The 25,007-nt window shown below is 36.8% G+C and overlaps 1 pseudogene; it reads right to left on the bottom strand.

Moving 5' to 3' along the window:
- Positions 1-1,051: 1,051 nt before the first annotated feature.
- Positions 1,052-25,007, bottom strand: part of LOC121434681 — a 69,610-nt pseudogene continuing 45,654 nt past the window's right edge.

The raw sequence follows: 25,007 nt of genomic DNA, 5'->3' as shown, positions 1-25,007 counted from the left end.
GCGACTAGACTCCTTTCCTGGTTGCGAAGAGGGCTGTTGCCTGGGACAGTGATCTGTAAGTTTTTTCCCCTTTAAATAAATACCACCCTAATAATCATAACCCCAAATTGGTGTGGCATTGTTTGTGACTTACGCCTTCACACAGGTAGTTTTTAAACATAAACCCAAGAAAACTAGCCTACAAACCACAATCCCAAAGAAATTACCCAAAAATGAGGACACTAAAAGAGACTTACACAGATCTAATCTACAGGAGAAGTAGAGAAAGACAGAATCTCCTGACCAAATTTAGATCAAGGTCCCATTGTGGACCTTGTGGGAAGGCTAAAGGGGGTAGGGAAGAGGCAGGGAGGAGAATAGAGAGAAATGTTGAATTCAATAAAAATCAATAAAAAATACATTCCTAAAAATGCCATCTGGCCATAAACAATATTAGAAACCAAAGATACAGGAGGGAGATAATGAGAGGAGAAAACAGTTTTGAGCCTAAAGGGAAAGAAAGTTCAAGTGTTCTTGAATGAGTGCTGATAATAACTGCCTCACAAGAAGAACACAAGAGTTTGTGGGGTAGGGAGTTTAGGGAAGATCGAAACTCACATTTGTCAATTGTGACTGAAAGTCTGGGAGAAGGCTAGGAACTAGGCAGGCAGTCAGGCAGGCAGCTGTGAGGTCCTGCTGATGAACATCTTTTTGAGAGCAGTGAGAAGCCATTTGTGACTGTCAGTCAGGAAATGATGCACTCTTAAGTAGTACTTAAAATGGTACTCCCAGTGCCCACTGAGGACACATTAAGAAGGAAATACTAATGTCTAGTATCTATTTATTTTCTTGGTACTGGTCACACTATGTAGCACAGGATGACATTAATTTAACCATCAATCTGCTTTAGCCCCACACATGCTGGTATTATAGTTGTGAATGAAGGAACCTAGCGAAGGCTGAAGTCTTGAGATTAGATCACATTAAAATGCTGGACACTAGCTCAGACAAGTTCAGGACAGGAGAAAACTGGGGAGTCAGACTGACAGACTTAGTGAGACAGACTGTGTCTCTACAGTGGAGGTCCCCATAGTTCTATAATCTGCTCTGCATTGGTATTGGCATTTGATGACACAAACAGAAAGTCAAGATCCCTATCTTTGCAGATCACTTCCTGCTTGATGGGTGTGAAGTCCACAATGAAGAGGACTGTAAAGACCATGTTAGAGATATAACCATTTGTGTTCATAGGTTTCATGTACATGAAACATGATGATACTATAGAAAAATAGGACCACAGCAAGGTGCTCCAAGCAGGTGGAAAAGCATTTGCAGGGCCTGCTGGCTGAGAGCACCTTTAGGAAGGTGACCAGGATTGGCATGTCAGAAAGGCTAATGAGGTACTTGAGTAGAGGTAACAGAAGGATGGCATCCACAAGGACAAAGTCATTTTTAACTGATATGTCACCACAGGCCAGCTTCAGCACACCCAGGACCTTGCAGGTGAACTTTCTAAATACTTGGTGGCCATACAATGACAGTCTCATGGCAATGACTGTTTCTGTCAACTACCTGATGACATAGAATACCCAGACGGCTCTTGGAGGCATTGAGAAAAAGCTGTGGCTCATGTGCACAGGTACCTGAGTTGCTGACAAATAGCAAGGTAGTAATCACAGGCTGTGATGACAAGCAGCAGGCATTCTGTGGAGCCTGTGGAAAGTCTCAGATGCATCTGGATGTCACAGCCATCAGAGAGATGGTCTTCTGGGATGACAGTAGGTGGAACAGCATCAGAGGCACAAAAGTAGATGTGTAGCAGATTGTCTAAATGGAAATATTACTCAGAAATTGTATATGGTGTGTGTAGGCAGGGATCAAACATACACACAGTCATGAAGGCAGTGTTCGGAGCAGGGTCACCAGGTTCATAACTGAGCACAGAGGAAAGAATAGATCTTCCAGGGATGAGTAGTCAGAAAATTCCTTCAAGATAAATGCAGAGACTTTTGTCCTGCTTCTGGTCTACATAATGCAGAGTTATGCCTGGATACACAGTAGAGTGGAAGGAGAGAGCATGCAGTGTATTGAGAACACAAAAAATTTTAAGGTCTTTTCCAACATGGATACACATTCTGTGACTTGAAGACAGTCTCCTCATCTTCTGTAGGTTACATCGCATCCATGTGACTAGTGAGGATAACATCCCTAAGAGGGTATTTATGGAAGTATCAATAGGCAGAATCACAGAGAGCCAAAGCTGAATGAGAAATAAAGGTCTTTACTGTAGGATTCTTAAAACGTTTCAATGGCTAATGTTTATTGGAAGCTCTCCAAAAGCAATGTAGACTATGCACTTCCAAACTTACCTGAAGTTACATCCACTTCACCTCTTATCCTATCACAGAGAAGTGACCTGAAAACAGCATTTGAGAGCTGGTAGCCTGGATAAGAGGTCCTAAAACTTACACACATACTGGAATTATTTGGAAGACTGTCAAAACACAGTGTGTGTTCCTTCCAGAGTTTCTGGCTTAGGGCAGATGTGTGCTGTTGCTGCTTTGATGGCATAGGAATGAATGTCTCTAAAGGTCCTGCTGACTTTGCTGCAGCCTCTAAGCCATGGCTTACACTGTTCTCACTATCTGGAATATTTTCATTTTTTCCTCACCTGTAGTAGCTGATCTGTCTCTTCTGGTTCTGTTTGTCACACTGTATGCTTTATATCTCAGGAAGGGGGCAGATACTGACCTGTAAACCTGTGAGGAGGCACACCCCCAGAGAGATAATCTGTTAGGTGCTTTGTATGGGCTACAGCTTTATAAGATGTCCTTTTGTGTTTCCATCTCTACTTAAGAATCAGAAATGGTTTTAGAATTAGACAATGTCTATCCTTCTCTAAATCCAAGCATGATGTTAAAAGAAAAATTCAAAACTCTGTCTCATGTCAACAGTCTTCTGGTATGGAACAGAAAGAAGATCAATTTTGAAGGAATATTTTACTTTCCTTCATGCCCATTTTGTCTTTATCTTATCTTTCAATGAATATATGTCTACATGAATAATGCTTACATTTTCATCAAAGAACAGCTTCCAAGAAGAAGACATTGGGGCCCCACAATGTCTCTACCTGGTTGATATGACGGCATGATGCTGATAGCACTACGAGACCAATTTATGGGTACAAGCTGCAGATATGGTGCACCTTCTTACAATGTTCTGGCCAGAATTCCAAATAAGAAATTCAGAAAAACCCTATCAAATACTCAGAAACCATTTGCAATTATCCAAAACAGCCATCTTGAAATTTAACCATCATTTTGCGTTTATAATATCCCATAGAAATAACATCGTCCCTGGAAGCAATTCTAGAAGATGCCATTCTCTCTCCCAACAAAGTTTGTCGTCACAGTCAGGAACAACATTTACGAGTTGATTATTACTAATATAGGATTGTCAGGAGCCATTTCAGGCTTCTCCTTTCTCACAGGGCATTGAAGTAAAAATCTTGAGACAGAAAACTTAAAGTTAGCCAAATCATTATGTGCTGATCGTGGAGACTCAAGCTCTGGAAAGTACCACAAAGTGTCTTCAGGGCTTGCTGCTATCACTAACAGCAGGTGTTCTAGCCACTGACCTTGCAACTGCCCTGCTTAGCTCTCAAACTGCCCCACTTAGTTGCCTAGCTACCAAGCCCCTCCTTCCCTTCCCCCTTTCCTGAGTTCCCCCTGCCCGAGTACCTTTCTGAGGAGTATTTAAGGCATGAAACTTGCTTCAATAAACGGATTCCTTGACAAAATACTGCTTGGCATCCGTTTCTCTTTCCTCCCAAGTCTTTCAGATAGTGCCTCTTCAAGACCCTGGAGTAACTTAGGACCTGCTGGGTGGGTCATAGGATTGGGTGAAATGATGTACACCCAGAGATCTCAAAATGAGCGAAAATGGAATTGGATAATAGGTAGATTACTTACTCCTACTAATAAGTTTGTAATAGAAGGAATACTTGTGAAATATTTTTTATGGATTTACATTGGTATACTTTTGTATATTGACACAAATTCGAATTATATTTATTATATAGACTGTTTTGATTTTTGTTTAGAATATTTGTAACAACTATATAAGGTTATTATGTCAGATTCTATAAATGTATGATTCTACCTGTTTAAAACATATTTTTATTGATGCAATTTTATGATATATTTATCATATTGCATTATATTACTCTACCTCTGATCAAGATTTTTATACATTGTTTACATTTTGAAGTCATTGTCCTGCTTTACTGCATAGTTCTTTAAAGATTGTTTTATATTCTGATATGAAGTCTTATTCTTCAACACTGTGATGAGACTTTGGTTGATTGGTCAGTCAGTTGTCTGTCAACTACTACACTTTTTGGAAGGTGCTAGACTGCACTACCTGCCTACTCAAGTAATATTATTGCTCTTCTCAGGTCTTTGATGGGGTTGAAGATGAGATAATCATACTTACCATCCTCTTATGATCTAGTTAAGCCATTTCTACTACAACATGGACTCCTTAGGATAAAATGCTTATCAAACCATTAGGATGTATTCCTTCCTTAATATTGATTATGCTTATTGTAATTCTAACTTTAATTTTGACATCTTGTGTACAGAGTTTTGTATAGGGTTTGGAATTTCGTATTAAGTTAAATGGGTAGGTGCTGTGAGAGCTCCTTCAGTCAACAGCTTTAAAATATCAATGCACTTGGGCATGGTCTCTTACAGTATGAATGAATCTATAAAGGGTATAGTTGCTCTCTTGAATCCAGTTCTTGATTCTGGATGCTAGCTATATCGTATATGAGATCCATTGCTCTGTAGGTGCTCATCTGACCTATAAAAGCCCAAGGTATTCTTACACTCTAACTTGGTGTTTTCAGAAGTCAAAGATTCAATTAGTACTCACATAGTTCAGGGTCTGTCACTCTGACTTGTACAGCCTTCAAAATTCATCATTAAAACATGAACTCAGTGTTACATGATGAACTTAGAATGAATGCAGCTACATTAGGTAAAATCAAGCACTTCCGTCTCAAATGTTTCATGTGTGATTATTGGTTTGGGAAGATTGGGAGATATGGTATAAATCTTTAATTTTCTGTTGGAAAATGTGTGGATTGTTTTTAATTAAATATCATAAATCAGTCTGCCTTAGCAAGAGGAAGTATTTCATTCAGCTACAAAACTAAGAAAAGTTCCATATTTCAGCTATTCATTTTATACTATCACTTTGTTTAATTCACCCACAAACGGCTGTGAATCAAGGATTTTTTAATTGTTTTTTATTCAACTATATTTATCCACTATTCACCCTTCCTCCCCCATCCCATTGTCCCATGATTCACATGTTCCAAATTTACTAAGATCTTGTCTTTCTCTATGTCCTATATAGAATAGATTTATGTATGTCTCTGTTTGTTTCCTCTTTGTTGTATATGTTCTGGGCATTGTGAATTGTAAGCTGACTGTCCCCTGTTTTATATTGAAAAGCCACTTAGGAGTGAGTACATATATTTTTTCTTTTTGGTTCTGGGTTAACTCACTCTTTTATGATGTTTTCTAGGTCCATAAATTTGCACATAAATTTCAAGATGTAATTGTTTTTATCCACTCTGTAGTACTCTACTGTGTAAGTATACCACAATTTCTTTTTCCATTCTTCTGAGGAGGGGTTGTTTTCAGGTTCTGGCTCTGACAATATTGCTGTGAACACAGTTGAGCATTTGTCCTTGTGGTATGATTAAGCATCCATTGAGTACATATCCAAAGGGCATGACTGGGTTTTATGATAAGTTGTTTCCTAATTTTCTTTCATTTTTTTTTAATTTTTGGTTTTCTAAGACACGGTTTCTCTTGAGCTTTGGAGCCTGTCCTGGAACTAGCTCTTGTAGACCTGGTTGGCCTTGAAGTCACAGAGATCTATCTCTGGCTCCCAATGTGCAGGGATTAAAGCCATGCCTCACAACCCGGCAGGTGACTTTCTAATTTACGGAATAACCATACTGATATCCAAAGTAGCTGACTCAGTTTGTAACCCCATCAAAAATGCAGGAGTGTTCCCTTAACTCCACATCCTCTCCAGCTTAAGTTGTCATCAGTGTTTTGATCATGCCTATTGTTACAGATGTAAGAGGGAATCTCAAATTTGTTTAGATTTTCATTTCTCTAATGACTAAGGAGTTTGGAAATTTCCTTAAGTGTCTCTCAGTCATTTTAGATTCATATGTTAAAAGATTTATTTTTAGGTCTGTACTCCATTTTTATTGGAGTACTCCATTTTTTATTTGATGATCAATTATTTAAGTTCTTTGTATGTTCTAAAGATCAGTCTTCTATCCAATGTGGTTTAGGTGAATATCTTTTCCCATACTACAGGCTGCCTTTTTTTGTATTGTTGATCATGTCCTTTGTTTTACAGAAACTTTTGCTTCAGGAAATCTCATTTATAATTTTTCTCAGTGTCTGTGATGCCTGGGGTTATAATTTGAAAGTGGTCCTCTTTACCAATGTGTTCAAGTGTACTTCCAACATTCTGTTTTATGTAGTTCAGTGTGTTTGTCTTTATGTTGTAGTCTTTGATCCATTGGGACTTGAGTTTTGTTCATGATGATAGATGTAGATCTACTTTCATTCTTCCCCACATTGATATTCAGTGATGCCATCACCATTTGTTAAATATGTTTTCTCCATTTTATATTTTTTGGTGTTTTGTCAAAAATCAGGTGTAGTAGGTGAGTGGAGTGATGTCTGGGTCTTAAAATCAGTTCCATTAGTCCTCCTATCTGTTTTTGTGCCAACACCAGGCTCTCTTCAGTACTGCAGCTCTGCAGTCATCTAAAGAAGTCAGGGAATGTGATGCCTGCAGAAATTATTTTTTATGTAGGATTGTTTTGGTTATCCCGCATTTTTTTGGCTTTTATATATGAAGTTGGGTGTTTTTATTTTGAGATCTGTGAAGAATTTTTCTGATATTTACATGGGAATGGTAGTGAGCCTGTAGATTGCTATGGTGATTTCTACCTAACAAGGGCAAAGGACATCTTCCCATTTTCTGGTGTCTTCTTCAAAGATTTAATGTTCTTTTCCAACAGTCCTTTCACTTCTTTAGTTGGTAATTCCATAATATTTTATATTATTTGTGGCTACTGTTAAGAGTGATGTTTCCATCATTTATTACTTCAAACCATCTTTCCTTTTCAGAAAATATTCCTTGTAACCACCTTCTATCTACCTTCCTGATGACCACTCCCAATCTTCTGATAACTATAATTATATTCCCAACTTCTAAGGATACTTTTATACAAAACCTACAAGTAAGCGTATGAGTGATTTGACTCTTGATGCCTCTCATATTTCAGTTAATGATATCCTTTGAGCTTAAAAACATTGTTGAAACTTTTAGGATTTTATGGTTCTGGTTTGAGAGCCAAGTTGTGTTTCTTTCACTGGGCCTTTTAATGTTTTGGCTGTTTTCAGGGAGATGTTGTTTCATTATCTAGTTCTGGATTCAGAGACAAAGTTCTTTCCTTTGGCTGTGGTTTGAAGACCAAAGTTGGAATACCCTTCCTGTAACTGAAAAGGATTTATCCATTACTTTGCTGGTTCAAACTAAAATAAAGAGAGTTATAATGATGCATGAACAAATTGTTGACATTTTCAAACTTTTTTCTACACAATAACTGATTTTTGTTAACTGACTGTAAGTGGCTTGACATCTAAAAGAACAATTTAAAAGAAGCACCCAGCTTTTTCATCAGGTCCAAAGATTATGATAATATGCACAAGCTTTCTCAGATGACTACACACTAAGTCTTACTCTTATATAAAACACAAAACATTATGACACTGAATTCATTTATAGTTTCACTACAGTATGATTTTTTTCTCATATTTTTTAAAAGTATCCAAATTATCTTCAGCGTTTCTCTACAGAAGGGCTCATATTATGTATTTGGAGATAATTGTGAAAAAGAATTTACCACATTCCATTCACAGGTATCTCTAGAGTATGTTACATTTTAAGCTTTTGAAGAGTACAGGCGTCTGCAAAGGCCTTATCACACTGATATCATCCATAGGGTTTCTCTCCAGTATATGTCCTTCTATACATTTGAGAGCACCATGTTGAGCAAAGGCCTTAACACACTGATTACATTCATAGAGTTTCTATCCAGTATGTGCTCTTTTATGCCTTTGAAGATGACTGAGAAGGGCAAAGGCCTTACCACACTGGGTATATTCATAGGGTTCCTCTCAAGTATGTGTTCTTTTATGGCTTTGAAAATTACTGTGGTGTGCAAAGGCCTTACCACACTGATTACATTCATGAGGTTTCTCTCCAGTATGTGTTCTTTTATGCCTTTGAAGATGACTGTGACATGCATAGGCCTTATTACAGTGATTACATTCATAGGGTTTCTCTCCAGTATGTGTTCTTTTATGCAGTTGAAGATGACTGAGACTTGCAAAGGCTTTACCACACTGATTACAATCATAGGGTTTCTCTCCAGTATGTGTTCTTTTATGCATTTGAAGATTATTATGTCGTGTAAAGGCCTTACCACACTGATTACATTCATAGGGTTTCTCTCCAGTATGTGTTCTTTTATGTGTTTGAAGAACACTGTTTTGAGAAAAGGCCTTACCACACTGATTACATTCATAGGGTTTCTCTCCAGTATGTGTTCTTTTATGCACTTGAAGATTACTGTGTCGTGCAAAGGCCTTACCACACTGATTACATTCATAGGGTTTCTCTCCAGTATGTGTTCTTTTATGCCTTTGAAGATGACTGAGACGTGCAAAGGCCTTACCACACTGATTACAATCATAGGGTTTCTCTCCAGTATGTGTTCTTTTATGCATTTGAAGATGATTATGTCGTGTAAAGGCCTTACCACACTGATTACAATCATAAGGTTTCTCTCCAGTATGTGTTCTTTTATGTCTTTGAAGACCACTGTGCCATGCAAAGGCCTTACCACACTGATTACATTCATAGCGTTTCTCTCCAGTATGTGTTCTTTTATGGCTTTGAAGATTACTGTAGTGTGCAAAGGCCTTACCACACCGATTATATTCAAATGTTTTCTCTCCAGTTCGTGTTCTTCTACGCAATTGAAGATTAATATGACGTGCAAAGGCCTTACCACACTGATTATATTCATATGGTTTTTCTCCAGTTTGTATTCTTTTATGTGTTTGAAAAACAGTACATTGAGTAATGTCTTTACCACACTGATTATATTCATAGGGTGTCTCTCTAGTATATATTCTTTTAATCTTTTGAAGATGGCTCTGATCAGCAAAGACCTTACCATGCAGATTACATTCATATGTTTTCTCTCCAGTATGTTTTCGTTTATGACTTTGATGAGTTACATACAGAAAGTCTTTATTATCTTGAACATATTCATAGGGTTTCTCTCCACTGTGTGTTCTCTTATGCATTTCACGATGATTGTGACAAGAAAAGACTTCATCACATTGCTTAATTTCACAGCATTTTTCTCCGCTATGTGTTTTTTCATTCCTTAGAAGATGAGTGTTATAAGACAAGACTTTACCACAGTGAGAATATACTGAAAACTTTTCTCCAGTTTGATTTCTTTCAATCCTGCAAGCAAAATTTACACATGTAAAAGCTTTACCACATTCAATGCAGTTGAACCTTATACCTATATGAATTAACTTCATATTTTTTCAAATTGTAAAAAGGAATCTAATATCAAGGTTTTATAGCTTTGTTTAAAATCATGTTTTGTTCTCTCATTGGGGGTCATTTTACATCTAGAAAAAATTTTTGTGATGATAAATTCCATTGTGTCATGGTTTATCTTTTCATCTATAACACTACCTATATTTTTCTAGGGTATTTTTTACATTTTTGAAGAGAACTGCATATACTGAGTGCTTTACCTGTTGTAATAAGAGCGGCGGGCTACGTTCCTGGCACCCACCCACTCATATTATGACAGAGTGGCTCTCTAACGTGATGGACTACATCCACTTAAAAACCTGAGAGGTCTTTAGAAAAGGGAGAGAGTTTAATACAGCTTTGGCTTTTTGTGGGTGGCTTGCCACAAAGAAGTTTTCCTGACTCAGCAGCAGGAAAAAACTGGCTGTTTTAAAATGCCGGCTTTCTGGGCTGTGCCGCCATCACCATATCTGTCTGGCTCCTGCTGGAGACAGAGCTTTTGAATGGAGCATTTGGAGTAAAGTGGTACACCTCGCTTGATGGCGATGTGGACTGCCATGTGCCTGGAACTGTGAGTGGCTCAGGGGCACCAAATGGCTCTGAGGCAGGAGAGGCTCAGCTCAACCATGCTGAACTATGCTGGTCTCAGCAGGAACTACCGTAATTACCATAATAATAGCATGGTTAAGGTTTAGACTAGGCAGGACTCAGGTGGTACCATATTACCTGTACATGGTGCAACTTAAGTTTTTAAGAACTGCTTAACATTTTAAGAAATGCTCCTGGATAGTAAAAAAAATTACAGATTCACAATAAAACAGATTCAGACATAAAAGACCACTAAATGAGTCACAGTGTTGGATGAATGTACGTAGGCTTGGGAGAGAGAAGAAAAAGAATATAAAGAATAAAGTTAATGTCTTTAAAAAAAGGGTAAAGTCTTTAAAGAGACAGAATAAAGTAAACTGATAGAGTAAAAATAAGACACATAAAAATGGAAAATTCACAGTGAGTCTGGATTCTTTGTATTATTGTGCTTTCTTTAAAATTTTTGACTGTACAGGAGCTAAGTACAGAGAGACATTTTATTACATGGGCTACCAAGCTGAACCAGAATGGATTTCATAAGGGTGTTATGACTTCAGAATTTTGGTTTAAGGATATGATGCTTTGGAAAGGAGTTTCTTCTTTTGTTTTCACAGAGGATGAGACCCTGTGGATTGTGTCTATCCCAATATGGTATGATCATGCCCTCCTGAGAGGTTGCTGTGAACACCTTCAGAAAATTACTTCACTCAACTGCCGACTGAGATGAACCTAGCAGACAGGTTATCCCATAAAAGACCTGAATAACAGCACCCCCATTCAGCAGGAAGCAGTTTGGAGAGAAAAAAACTGTGCCCATGTTCCCAAATATTGTTTATAAATGTTCTTTTACATTTAAAGGGGGATATGATATAGGTATGAATAATTTGCATTGGTGTGGATTTTAAGGTCAATTTTGTTATACGTATATGTATTTCAGTATCTTGATTAAGGTATTGTGATTGTGTAGTTCATTTTTAAAATGTAATGTATAATTAGGAAATACAGGTTGTTGATGGATAATCATAAATATTAGTCAAGCTTGTAGTCATGTTAGTTAGATATTCAGGTTATATATAGAGATATATTTCAGTTAGATAGGTATTCTTTATATCTTTGAAAGACTGCAGAATAAGAATATGGCATTTAAATGTTTTAATCCCTTAGGGCTTTTCATGACAATGAGACACATCTGCTCCTGGCAGCATCAAGCTACTTCAAGAGGAAGATGGGCATCGAAGAGGCTCCTTATGGAGTTTGATAGCCATTTGGGCAAGAAACTGCTCTTGCCTGGACTGTTGCATAAACTGGACACAAAGAACCCGCAGAGAAAGGACAGCTGAACTTGCCTAAAGGCAAGATGTTCTTTCAGGGTTCCTGATTCATGAAAGAGTCTGCAAGACATTCTGCAGGACACAGCAGAAAGTGACTGAACTGTCTTTGAAATTTCCTGCTTCATGGAAATGTCTGCTGAACACTATGGGTCTGAAGGCCGAAGACGGATGCCCCAACGAAACAAAAGAACTTTGGGTGACTGTACAGGGAGCAAGATGTCTCTGTCATTTCTAGAGTTTTGGATTTCTTGTTTACTTAGGTAATATTATATCACTCTGGAGTCTTGATGGAGTTGAAGAATAAATAAATAGTTATAGTTTTCCTTAGTTATGATAAAAGATAAAATAGATATAAATATTGTAACTGTAATTCTTGCTTGATAACTGTTTTGCTATATGTAATTGTACTATGTTAAAGTTAAAGCCTTTCTTTTTTGTTTAAACAGAAAAAGGGGAAATGATGGAGGTGGGTCTTGTATCTTATCTGTTGCTTTCATTGGTTAATTAATAAAGAAACTGCCTAGGCCCATTTGATAGGCCAACCCTTAGGTGGGTGGAGTAAAGAAAACAGAATGCTGAGAGAAAGAAGCCAAGTCAGTGAGTCGCCATGATTCTCCCATCAGACACAAACACAGGTTAAGATCCTCCCTGGTAAGCCACCAGCCCAAGGTGCTACACAGAATATTAGAAATGGGTTAGATCAATATGTATGAGTTAGCAAATAAGAGGCTGGAACTAATGGGTCAGACAGTGTTTAAAAGAAAACAATTTCCGTGTAATTATTTCGGATAATGCTAGCCATGCGGGTGGCCGGGTGCCAGGAACGTAGCCCGCCACTCTTATTACAACATTTACAAACATTACTCCATTCATAATTTTACTATATTGTGAATCATTATACATTTGGTAAGTGAACTAAGACACCCAGAAGTATTTGCATAGACCTAGAACTCATGTTTGTTTGTTTGTTTTTGTTGTAATGTGAGTTTGTATTTATGTATTAACCATGATGATAGAAAATAAATTAACTTTGTATTTGTGGATCAAATTAAACATGTATACTCTACATAGGAACTACAGTTTATCTTCTTAATTGTTCTTAAGGAGAGGTATGCTAAATATTTCCATATTCCTATTCCATATTCCTTTGCTCATACACTTGTGTCAAGAGTGACATATCATATATATATATGAAAAAATCATATGTATATATATATATATATATATATGAAAAAAAGAATAGTGTATAAAAGATTTCCAAAATGAATCCACAAGGTTCAACTTTCAGAGACTTGAGGTATAGATATTAAGGTTTTTCCACATCACTGCCCCTTGACCCTTGACTAATCTGATTTCACTAAACTTAGCACAGTCACAAAAAGTATATGAGTGATACAAGGCTTACCATGGGCTATTGAATTAGTAGAAAGTTTTGCAGCTATACTCATCATCATTGAAATATGTATACATTTTCTGTCATGAATAGCAAGAAGCAAATGAAGCAGCAGTTCTACAACATAGCTCTCATGATGCTATGAATCAAATGGTGATATCTGTTTAGGCATTGCTACCTAGACTTTTTCTTAAATGAAGGCTTTGCAGATGCAATTCATATACAAGAAATTGAGGTATATGGATTTGTGAGAATTTAATAACCATCAATATATTTAAAGCTGTGCTTATTTACACTTTTGCTTTTGTTTTAAAGTTCCAGAACACATTACAAACTATTTAAGGGAAATTTGTTATGAACTTGCCCAAGAAAATTACCTTGCATGTCTTCTAGAACATTTACAATGCTCTTTGGTGTTAAGGTCTTCCCAAAAGTATCCTAAAATACAGTACCAGAATAGAAGTTATATTATTTAAGAATGTGCAACAATTAGCTTATTATCTTAAGTGCACCTAAAAACTGTGACTGTGTTATTCACCCCATTATTCTTTCTCTAAAACAAATTACAGAGCAAAATTATAAACCAAGGAAAAGTTGTCTCCATATTTTGAAACATGAAAGAAATTCATTTTCACCTATAGTAGTTAGGTTCCAGTAGGTCTCCAGCATCACATCTTTGTAGAGATTCTTCTGGGAAGGATTCAGTAAATCCCACTCTTCCTTAGTGAAGTTGATGTGCACATCATCATAGGTCACTTCCTTCAAAAATATACCATATATGAGTACAGTGTAAGTATGAGAGTGAAATGCATACTTCTTTGACAGTATAGTTTTACGATTCTGGTGTTCCCCATTCTTGTTCCATGACATAGACAGTCACTTTAGAAGGAAATTGAAAAGGAGAATCAATTCTGTTATTTCTGTGTCATTTGTATAGGATACCTCCTTATATGAGCAGTATCTATTCATGGGGAAAGAAAAAGAGAAAAGATCAACAGTATGTTGTATGCATGAGAAAATTAATGCCTACAGAAAGGAAAAAAAAGATGGGCAAACTGGGCTTATTGGTGTATTTTGCCTTTACCACAATGCTCAGCAAACAGAGGTAGGTATATTTGTTTCTGAGATGAATGCCAGTCAAGATTTAACAGAACTGCTTATCCATTTTTGGATACCATGTATTTTGTCAGAGGTTGAGGCATGAGCATGTCTTTGCCCAAAGGCTAGTTTTGACAACAAGAAAACAAGCTTTGAGTGTCTCCGGTGCTTAACATTCCCTGGAAATAGACAATGCTACCAGTAGTAATTGTGTCTCACTTCAACAGTACCCTAGGTTATGTAAAATCCAGATTTTACAGCTGTTTGAAGTGGCTGATTTACCTATCTATTCAACATTTATTCTTCATGTGTGTGAAAAACCTGATTATTCTAACTATAAGTAAGACAAACATTGATGACTATTGATCTATAATTCTAATACCTATATAACTTAAAGACTAAGACTTCATATTAGAATATTGTACAATAAACAATTGTACAACAAATGAGGACAATGGGCTCAAAATGTAACCAATGAATAGGTATCTTGATCAGTGGAAGAAATGTACATTGCAATTTGATAAATATATTTATTAATATATAAAATGTTTTAAGCATTGGTAGAAGCATGAATGCATATAATATTCAATATTTAACATTATATCAACATACAAAAATCTATATCAAAGCAATTGCCTATAAATTATAACTCACAAGAATTCACTCTATTACTTACTTATTATTATTGTATGTAAATTCACACTATCTTATTCCATCCAATTTTCCCTTTTATTTCAAAGAAATCCCTGAGCCCATAAAATTTCCCTTCCAACCCACAACCCTATACCAATTATAATCAACCCCTAAATGATGTCCCTAACCCTAGGACAAACTTTGTTGGGAGAGGGGATGTAGTCTTTTAGAATTACTTCCAGCTGTCATGGGGGCGATGTTCTTTCTATGGGATCCTGCGAAACTAAAATGATGGTTAAGTTCCAAGATTACTGTCTGGTATAACTGCAAATAGTCTCTGAGTATTATGTAAAGTTTTTCTGATCTTCTTCTTATAAGGTCTGTCCAGAACATTGTAAAAAGTGGACCATTTCAGCTAACCAAGTTGGAACCATCTTGAGCAGCTGGTATGCGAAACACGTCTGGTAGTAGCACTATCATCATCATGCCATTGTATCAACCAGGTTGAGTTGTTGTTGTGGGGCCCCAACTTCTTCCTGAAACTTCAGAAATTACTGCAGGAAAATTCATTGTGCATTGTGGAAAACTGAAACATTATTTATAGTCATATACAGACATATATATTCAATGACATGTACAATAGACTTGAAAGTAGAAATGTAGAAAAGTGAAAATTTTTCTAAATTCTTCTTTCTGTCCCATGATCCTGACATTGAGAGAGAAACTCTGAATTTTTATTTTAATGACATGCTTGGATTTATAGAGGGACAGAGCCAGTGTCTTTCTCCAAAACCAGCTCTATATATTCATAAATATACATCCACTTACAAAAGGCACCCAATGAAATGATAGGATAAAAGTGTACATTACTGAATCTAAAAAAAAAAAATAAAGGGGCATATATGTGTATGATGTAAAAGTATAGATCATTAAAATTAATTTAAAAAGGCAACTACTTATTTATATATTTTATATTGATATAGATATGGATGCTCCCTTTTGATATAAACTTGACATTTTTATCAAAACATACTGTCTATGATTTTTATATTCTTACTCAAACCATTTTATCTAATTTAACTCACTTAAACATGTAATGAAAATTTCTAGTCCTTGAAAGTTATTATTATAAACCAATTAGGATATAAAGTACTGGATGTTAGTACTTTGTTATTTATTACAATGGAAATTATACTCAAGTTAGGTATGTTTTCAACATTATATGGAATGTCATTAGCTGATTCAAATGTAAATACTTTAGAGAAAATGGTTGGTGAAGTAAAGCAAACTTTGTCTCCTTGGGAATTACTTCTGAAAATATACAAAAAGGTGATTGTATTAATTATTCAGCATATAAAATAGTGTTATAAAAATTTGAGCCCAAAAGTTAAAAATTAGGAGAGGTTATATGTGGAATCTTAATAAATTTCAGAAATTGTTGCAAGACATTGACCATCTATATCCCATTATTGGAGTAAAAAATTGAAAATAGTAATTAGAACCAAACCATAAAAGGGGACAAGTCAAAGAGAATTATCATCTAAAGCAGAAAAAATGGTTTAGTAGAAATAAAATTATAAAAGGTACTTATGGATTGTTTGGATCTGGAGTTTGGTTACATTCAAGACTTTTTTTTTTGATACAGGTTTCTATGTAGCTTTGGAATGTGTCCTGGAACTACCTCTTCTAGTCCAGACTGGCCTTGACCTCCACCTGCCTCTGCCTCCCAAGTGCTGGGATTAAAGGCTTGAGCCACCACCTCCTGGCCGTCATTCTAGACATTTTATGCTCTATGCATTCCCTATAGGTATTTTACTGCAGAGGAAAGATATTATCTTATAATCGATATTTTAAACATATAAACATACTGAAAGACTAAAAAGTTATGTGGAAAAAGAAACTGAGCTGTTTTTAAAAAGAAAACTGAAACTTCGTCTATTAGCAAGAATTTACCAAGGTTAAATTTTAGCATGTTTAGTCCAGTGCTCCAGTGTGGGTCTCTGTCTCTATCTCCATCCATCACCAGATGAAGATTCTATGATGATATGCAAGATATTCGTCATTATTGCACTGGAGCACTGGACTGAGCTCCCAAGGTCCCAATGAGGAGCAGAAGGAGGGAGAACATGAGCAAAGAAGTTGGGACCACAAGGGGTGCACCCACCCACTGAGACAGTGGAGCTGATCTATTGGGAGCTCACCAAGGCCAGCTGGACTGTGACTGAAAAAGCATGGGATAAAACTGGACTCTCTGAACATGGCGAACAATGAGGGCTGATGAGACGCAAAGGACAATGGCACGGGGTTTTGATCCTGCTAAATGTGCTGGCTTTGTGGGAGCATAGCCGGTTTGGATGTTCACCTTCCTGGATATGGACGGAGGGGGGAGGACCTAGGACTTACCACAGGGCAGAAAACTCTGACTGCTCTTTGGACTGGAGAGGGAGGGGGAAAGGAGTGGGGGGAGGGGGAAAAGGGTGGGAGGAGGGGGAGGGAAATGGGAGGCTGGGAGGAGGTGGAAACTTGTTTTTTTTTCCTCCTTTTCTCAATAAAAAAAATTTAGCATGTTTTACTAATGTTGAAATTGAATCATTATGGACAGGAAGTGAACATTGGCAAAGAGCTTACAGTAATTTCTTGGGAGAAATTAACAACAAATATCTCTTTAGCCATAATATTAGTGATCATACAGGGAAATAACTATTTCTAGGGAAAGGTTTCATCTAGCTTCCTGTATTTAATTTTGGGTTTGAGTCTCTCTCTGATATCTACGCATACATAACAAATACTCATCTTTAACCTCTTACAGATCTGCTGCATATGACAATTAAAATGATTAAGTTTTTTTGCAATGAAATATGAGCATGCATTACAGTGACTCTGAAGTCTCCAAAAGAAGTGTGAGTCACACAAGGAAGATTTCAACTGCACTATGTAATTGTTTCACCATCTAAACACCAGGTTTGGACTACACACTGCTCGGGACAGTATCAAAATGGTACACTGAGATATTTGAGACACCTGGGAACATATGTTTTAATTAAGCAAACAGTTCATTTTGGAGGTTTGAGGAAGAGATGATGGGCAAAAACACAGACAGATTGAATGACAGAATTGAATCAAAGACCCAGATATTAATCCTCATACCTATGAACACCTGATTTTTGACAAATAAGCTAAAATTATACAATGAAAAAAGAAAGCATCTGCAACAAATGGTTATGGCATAACCTGATATCAACATGTAAGGATGCAAATAGATCCATATCTATCACCATGCTCAAGTCCAAAGGGGATAAAGACCTTAATATAAATCTGATCACACTGCAACTGAAAAGAGAGAAAGTGAGGGCTGGAGAGAAGGCTCAGCCGTTAAAGGCTAGGCTCACAATGATAAATATGAAGAGAAAGTGAAAAGTAGCTTAACAAGCATGGAACAGAAGACCACTTCCTAAATATAACACCTGAAACGCAGAGTCTGAGAGGAAAAATAAATAAATTGGACCTTCTGAAACTGAGAAACTTCTGCAAAGCAAAGGACACAGTCAATAACACAATAAGGCTGCTTATTGGATGGGAAAATAAATTTCCAATCCCATATAAGATAGAAGACTGATCTCCAAAATATATAAAGAACTCAAGAAATTAAACATCAAAATTTCAAATAATTCAATTAAAAATGGGGTACAGAACTAAACAGAGAATTTTCTATAGAATATTCTCAAATGGCCAAAAGACACTTAAGGAAATGTTCAACATCCTTAGCCATCAGGGAAATGCAAATCAAAATGACTCTGCAATACCACCTTACACCTGTCAGAATGGCTAAGATCAAAACACCAATAACTGCTTATGCTGGAGAGGATGTGGGAGTAAGGGGAAGACTCTTCCATTGCTGGTGGAAATGCAAATTGTACAACCACTCTGGAAAACAGTATGTCAGTTTCTCTGAAAATTAGGATTCAACGTAACTCAAGACCCAACAATACAAATGACAATAGTGTAAACTCCTTTATACATTAATATTGGTTTTAAAGTAGAGGATATTCATGCTATAATCCACAGACACAGAGTTAGTTAACAACAAAGGATCAAGGGAGGGATACATCAATCTCCCTGAAAGGGGCACTAGAATAGGTCTTCTGAATTGAATGGCGGTAGTTGGGTATGGAAACAGGAGAAATCAGGATCAGGGTGGTTGGATGTAGGGAGAATAAGGAAAGACTACAGGAATTGGGGAACATTTAGGAGTTGGTATGGTACCTAGTAGAGTAAATACTCATTAGGTTGTATAAAAATGCCACTAGCAAGGACTTTTAGGAAAGAGGGATAAAAAGCCTGTGGAGTCTTTTCTAACCAGGCAAAGTATTCAATGTTGGGACTGAAACACCAACCCAGCAACAGTCACATCTACATCTAGTCCTGATTGTAACATGTGTTGAGTTATTTGTTCCCCATAACTTGTAGGAGTAAACAACAAATAACTCGTGAAACTTCAGGCCCATTCCATTAGAAGGAGACAATGCCCATCCTAATTGGATGTCCAAGACCTGAAGCTCACTTCACTACAGGTCTGTGATAGAACCAAACAAGATAGGAAAAAAGTCCAAGAAATGATTTCTCATAATATTCTGTTATTCTTATAGAATGGTGCCTCAGACAATTGTTACCAAACTGGCCTAATCCAGGAACTCAAAGCAGCAGGAGCAGACACAGGCAGTCAAACAATAAGAGGAGATAAGAAGACCCTGCTGGCAATGGGGAGGAAGTACCATAGCAACTGCCTCCCACCTTGGTTGAGGACACTAGGTTAACACAACCCACAGAATCAACTAAGCAGGAGTTATTGGTGCTCACAGAGACTCTAAAGGTAAACAATGAAGAGAGATTTGGGGGAAATATGAGACTGAGATGAATGGTGGAAGGAAGCACTGCAGTCAAGGTAAAAAAGAAGAAGAAACAAAAGACTAATGAAAGAGAGGAATGAGGACAAATGAGGGAAGATTGTGTCAAGGAAAGATGAAAATTCAGCAGAGTAAATGCCAAACCCCGTGGTTCTCTCTCAGGTACATGGGGCTACATATTTTGTTTGGCTGGTTTTGTGTTTTTGTTTTGTGTTTCTTGAGACAGGGTTTCTCTGTAGCTTTGGAGCCTTTCTTGGAACTAGCTCTTGTAGACCAGACTGGCCTTGAACTCACAGAAATGCACCACCAGTGACTGGTGAGGCTTCACTTTCCAAGGGCTTACTTAATTAGTTCTATCCCTACTGAAGCAGTAATCTAATTGATATTTAAAATTAAAACTGCCTTGACCAGGCAGTTGTGGCACACACCTTTAATTCCAGCACTCAAGAGGCAGACGCAGGCAGATCTCTGTGTGTACAAGACCAGCCTGGTCTACAAAATGAGTTCTAGGACAGGCTCCAAAGCTACAGATAAACTCTGTCTCAGAAAAACTAAACCAAACTAAACCAAACTAAAATGAAATAAAACTCAGGAGTCAGATAGCAGGGTAAGAACTTGAAAGATCAGAAAATCAATTGATCAGCCACTGGTGACTACTACCTCTTCAATTTATCCATGCAAGAAAAGAGCCCATATCTTCTCTCAAGCCTGCCTTAATAATCCTGATTCCTACCTGGTCAACAACATCCAAACCTCTAGGGTAATTTACAGTGAGGTTGTTGTTAGCTCTGTCCTGACTCCAAGCAAACTGTATTATGAGAACATCATCAAAATGTCATAATTTCCCCTTTCTTACTAAATAAAAAGTGAAGGATTCAACCAACACAGTAAAGCTATATACAAAATATACAACAACTATGTACAAATATATATAGGAAACAGTGACCAATTCATTTGTATTTGGTAAATTTAGATGTAGAGAGCTGTGTGGAGCCGCACCTGATGGTGCTGGCTTCTGCCCTCCGTGATCCCGAAAGTGAGTGCTCTCTGTGATAATCAACTTCTAATATGGCTAAGGCCTGACTCATGCTATTATCACACAATTATTGTCAGCTGCTTGCATATGTGTGGACCTATGGGCACTGCCCATGTGGCAATCCAGGGTTGGCAGCTTGTGCCTTTTTAAGGGCTAGGAGAGGTTTGCCCGGGGTGAGAGAGAGAGAGAAAGAGAGAGAGATCACGATTCTGTAAGAAAGTCCTGAATAAAACTGCCTGCAAGAAGAGTTCGGGTGTTGTGTCTTCCTTGATGGTCAAGGTGGGCGTGACATTTAGAGAAAATACTATATTATCTATCCTATCTAGGTAAGTCCAAAGTGTTGTACCTAAATCATTATTTATCCCACCCTAAAATAAACTTTTTATATCTCTTAACCTTACATATTTCATTCTAGTTTCTGAGGTGTTTCAATTTGGTAACAGAGAAAACTACAATTATCTAGTATTTAAGTCCTTTAGAGACCTGTGAAGGTTATAGTACTCCCTGAGTAAACAGAAAATATAGTGTTTATTTATCTCCATGCAGAAATCTCAAGTCCAAATAGATCAAAAGAGAAAACCAACCACATTGAACTTCATAGAAGTGAAAGTGGGAAATACACTTGAACACATTGGTACAGGAGACCACTTTTTAAATATAACTCCAGCAGCACGAACACTAATAGCAATATTTAATAGAAGGGACCACCTAAAACTGAGAACTTTCTGAAAAGCAGAGGAAATGTTCAATAAAACGGCAGCCTACAGGATGGAAAAGGTCTTCTTCAACCCCACATCAAACAGAGGGATGATATCCAAAATATATAAAGAGCTCAAGTAACTGGTCATCAGAAGAACAAATAAGCCAATAGAAAAATAATTGTACAGAATTAAACACAGAACTCTCAAGAGATGACTATAAAATGACTGAAAGACACTTAAGGAAATGCTCAACATCCTTAGCCATTAAGAAATGTAAAAACAACTCTGAGATCCCACCTTACACCTGTAAGAATAGCCAAGATCAAAAACACTGAAGATAGTTTATGCTGGAGAGGATGTAGGGTGATGGGAAAACTTCTCCAGTGCTGGTGGGCATGCAAACTGGCACAATCACTTTAGAAATCAGGAAGGGAGGAGAGCAGAGAAAAATATATACCTCAATGAAAACAATTTTAAAAATCCAAGAAATGACATAAACTACTGACTGCCTGGACAGTCACCCAAGATTCCACTGTACTGTTGGAATTTTAACTTTAGCCTATACACCTAGAAAATCTGACCAAGTTTCTGTGAAGCAGGAATTTTGAAGGATTGTCCTTCTTTGCCATGGCAATGCTCAGCTGTCACTTTCTTTCATGTCCTGCCTATCTAATTTAGACAGTATACTGTCAGTAGTCAACTCAAAGGGCAGTTTCTTGCCAGTGCCTAAGTCTTGACAGCAAGAAAGTTAACTACATTTAGTCATTTCTATGATATCCATAATTTCTCTGAAGTAGATTGGTGTTGTCAGAAACAGACATGCCTTATATAATCATAACATCTTAAGTGCCATATTTTGAATAGGAAATATTTGATGACTTATTGAAAATGTATTTTTGGCCAGAGAGTGATGGGGCATGTCTTTAATCCCAGTACTTGTGTGGCAAAAGCAGGTTGATCTCAGTGTGCTCAAGGCCAGTATGTTCTACAAAGTGATTTCCAGAACAACCAGAGTAATTCAAAGGAATCCTATCATGAAAAAAATGAAAATGAAATATCTTTTGGCTTCACCTTGAAAGCCTACCTAACAGGACTATAAGTATGATTATAACATGTAACATTAACTTGTAATTTTATTAATTTAAATAGCTTGTAATAGTAATTTTCAGGACTAGAGATTTATTTTATATCATAAAGTTCGGCAGAAAACCTTACATAAGAGTAGATATGTATGTACAGTATCTTTTATCAAAAATAACCTTAAATTTCCATGAATATACAAAAATATGTTAAATAAGATTAGAAACATCTACAATATAACAAAAATAATCTCAAATATGTATTAATATAAAAAATCCATACTAATATAAAATATTTAATAAAAATAGTTTTTTATTTAAGGTCAAATTAGTAATCTATCATTTATCCTATGATTTCTATATCTTCCCTGTTTCTTTTCAGAACAAGATAACTAAATATTTTCTCCTTTGTTTATATATTTTACCATTACCCATAGTAACTTGTTACCTCCTCCACCTCAATGATGGCATAATTCATGACCTAATGAATGACCAAACCCCAACTCTTAGGAATATGGGAACCATGCTTTTGAAATTATATTTTGATGTCTGTGAGCAACGGCATCTATAAGGGTCCCTGAAATAAACCTAAGAAAATTTCAATTTATGGGAGAATTACCTGTATTATTTCTTGTCCAGTCTTTGTGTAATGGGAAAGTATAGGAATTATCTCAAGTTCTGTCTAGTGTAGTGCATGAGGACCATATTAGATAGTAATCTTGGAATCATCCTGAATAATTTATAGCCCAAAGCTGACCTTTGGAGGAGGGTAGTCAGTTTAGTGGCATTACCACACTCTAGGAGGAATCAATGTAAAATCATTAAGATTTTAATGGTCACTGCTAAGAATGATCGTGGTTTACTGTAGAAAACCTTTTAAGTGCTATATGTAGTAAAGCTCAAAGAGGTTAAAGGAGCATAGTTTTTTATTTATATACAGAATCGAAAAACTTACTTTTAAGTTACTTGATAGAGATTTAGACCCAAAATCATGAACAGGAATTAAAAAGAAGCCTTTTATTTAAATTAGATTTTAGATGTAGTGCAAACTGATGTTGTTCATAAATCCTGTAATCAGTTAGTAGGGCGGGAAGCTGAAAGATCAATGAAGCACAGCATCCATCCACTAGATCTTAGCTCTATAAAGTTCCCAGTCCAATGTGGGAGCCCACATGTGACTCAGTTTCCATCTGGAGTCATTTCAGACTTAAAGATTCTATTTGAGTCCAAGCATACCTGCTGTTCTAGTAACCTTGAGGGCTGTGAATAACATCTGCGTTAGCCAACAGAAAAAGCATTTTGCCCAGCTATAAGAGTCCATTTTTTTTCTATTAATATTTGGGCTAGTGGAGGCCAGCCAGGGGCACCCCTAGTTAATGATTAGAAGCTGCTTAGCTGAATCAGATAATGCACAGGTTTGAGCTGCCTCCAAGCACAGTGCAGGAAGGTGGGGAGCTGACTGTACTGCTTTTTGATCTGCATTTTGACTGTGTTTAGTACATATGCTGGCTGAGAAATAAACTCAGGCTGTTTTCTATTGACCTTTCATCCTTTCAGTCTAACCTATGTTTCTGTCTTCATTTCTCTTAATCTAACTTTTCCTTAGCCTCAGCATTCCCTCCAAGGGAAGCCCTAGATAAATGTTGTTAAGACTCACCAAATGGGGTATCCTGTCTCTATAAATCCTCAAAGTGAATGCAGTTTCTACAAAACACTCAATCCTCAGCTCTTCTCTCATTACCACCTTATATTCCTCTCTCTTCCCAAGCATGCCACTTCCTATCTGCAACTCCTTAGTGATAGGATTAAAGATATGAGACACCAGCATTGACTCTACAACAAACTAGTGTGACTACTGGGATTAAAGGTGTGTGTCAGTATTGCCTGGGGTGTAAGGCGGGCCATGGCATCTGTTTTACTTTATGATCTTCAGGCAAGGTTTATTATTAAAATATAAATGAAAAAATAAAATAAAATACTTAGAAGCAAGCATCTGAGATCAAGAAGAGAAAAGTAAAACTGTTTATCACCAAAAAATATAAAAAATATTCTGAGTACAAACTGGGGAAGGTCCATCGTTTTCACAAACAATGAATGATATAATTAAATTATGGTTCACAAAATCAACAATATGGATGACACCATTGACAAAACAAGGCACAAACACAAATCTACATACACACACATGCACAAACACACACACACACACACATACACACACACACACACATATATATATATATATAATTGTTTCTTAAAGAAGAACAACAAGGTTCTAATCTAATTCACTGAATCACTGGCCATCACACATGCTGTACACTCCTGTTCTCTCCTTTACCAATAATAGAAAATGGGTTCGGTGAGAAGGGCTCTTTCACCAAAATTTACAATATTCACTTGAAGTCTTCTGATGTTTTTCCTTTACAGAAAATAGATTTGATTACTGAAAGCATCTCATTCTCTTGTGATAAAGAAAATTATGTCTGTTAGGATCACTTACCATGTTTCCTACAATTGGTGATGGAATCCAAGTCTGCAT

This window comes from Microtus oregoni, unplaced genomic scaffold (assembly GCF_018167655.1).
Source record: "Microtus oregoni isolate MIOR12 unplaced genomic scaffold, Mior012 000044F_ref0000062, whole genome shotgun sequence".
NCBI lineage: Eukaryota > Metazoa > Chordata > Mammalia > Rodentia > Cricetidae > Microtus > Microtus oregoni.
Note: the sequence above shows the minus strand (reverse complement) of the source record. Positions and strands in the feature narration are given on the sequence as shown.